Here is a 1,785-nt window from a genome sequence, read left to right as displayed (position 1 = left end):
AAAAGCGAGGATGACCATTGCTTCCTGAAGGCTACCGAACAGTCAGCAATAGATGAAGAAATTTCAGATGTTGATTGCAATAGTATGCTTAGAAATTCTGCCATTAAATTTCTAATAAATTATTTTCATATGTATTAGTGAATAAAAAAATAATTATACCGAATACAAGATTAATTATTTTTGTATCAAAAAATTTATTTCATTTGAGTTTTGAACATAATCTAATAGATATAAAAAAAGAAATTGCAAACTATGTAAATGAACGCATTAGTGACTGCCTGATTTCAATTTGACCCTATTAGCTAGTGACCGCCCGTCTGTCGCGGTTAGTGACCGGTATATCAAATATCAAACGTACGGAATTTGTGACCTGCGAATACATTTTCTCGCTTTGAAGCTGTGGTCACAAATCGGTACAAAACACATGCTCCCAACATGTTCCAATTAGTGCTAAACCTAAAGTAATAACTTTGTCGCTAAAATTTTCTTTCAAGCATAATCGAATATTTTTCCGTTTATACTCGTACAAATGCGACTCACACCCGTGTAGAAGCGTATAGAGATGGGTATTAATTATGTTTTTTTTCTTTTTAGCAGCAAAATTTACTGTTATGAGTAATTTTCTTGAGCTGATCACATTTACGGACATGTGTGTTCTATTGTACCTATTTATAATATTTGCTTATGTACTCAAAACTATACCAACTTTTTTCGGAATCCACAAGTAGTACAATAATCTTTAATTCTTCACTGATCGAATAATCCTCACTTTTCTTTTAAACATTTGTTTTCTACGCTGTAACGACTCTGTAACTGTACCGTAACAAGCGCGACATCTACTAATGTGATTTGAAGAAATAAATAAGACCAGTTCTACAATACGTCGTATATCGAGTTGTAAAAATTAACCAATCGCCATCGAGTATTCTTCTTACATTCAACTGTGATTGGTCAATTCTTACAGCTTACTGTTTAGCTTAGTGCTTTTTGAAATCCCTGATAATTCCCTAGTAATACAATCGTTTGACTTAAGGTGCTTTTCATTTAACGACACAAGTCGACAAGCATCATTCTGCCTTATTTGTTCAACATCCAGTGACAATAAAGATGGAAAAACTTGTGTAGCTAAATGGAAAGCACACATAATGTACATGTGTATTTCTCTTAATACGTCAAATATTTTATACAAATAATATATTTTTTTACACATCACTTATGTTTAATTATTACATCAGAACTGAAGATAGTATCATTTTGATTTTATTTTTTAATTTGATACAAATTTTCTCTTGATAAGCATATTTTATTTACATTTTTTCAAAAAGGTAATTTGGTATTGTATAATTATTGTACATTTATATTATGCATATACTAATATTATGCATTTTGTAGTCCTAAGCATTATGTTTGAAAATGAAAGTAAAGCTTGGCTTTTATTTTTTAATTTGATTTAATTTGATTTAATTTGACAGAAATTTTCAGAATTACTACAACTTGTATAGAAACAGTTAACTTATTTAGGTACACTTTAAGATAGAGTAAGATCGCCCAAGAGTACGCACTTTCTTTCCATACAACTTTTACGTAAGAATCCAAGTGTAAGCATTAAAAGCTGCTTAAGCTATTCCTTAGAGTTTGAACTAAGAGTTTGTCAAGTTTCAATTTAATACTAACACTTATTTTAATAAGATATTAATTTTGCTAAAAAGATAAAAATGAGCAAGTGCAGTTTTTTTAAGAGTACGCATTTGGAGAGATTACACATGAGTACTAAGATCGGAAGAG

Source organism: Wasmannia auropunctata, unplaced genomic scaffold (assembly GCF_000956235.1).
Source record: "Wasmannia auropunctata unplaced genomic scaffold, wasmannia.A_1.0 LD336103.1, whole genome shotgun sequence".
Lineage (NCBI taxonomy): Eukaryota > Metazoa > Arthropoda > Insecta > Hymenoptera > Formicidae > Wasmannia > Wasmannia auropunctata.
Note: the sequence above shows the minus strand (reverse complement) of the source record.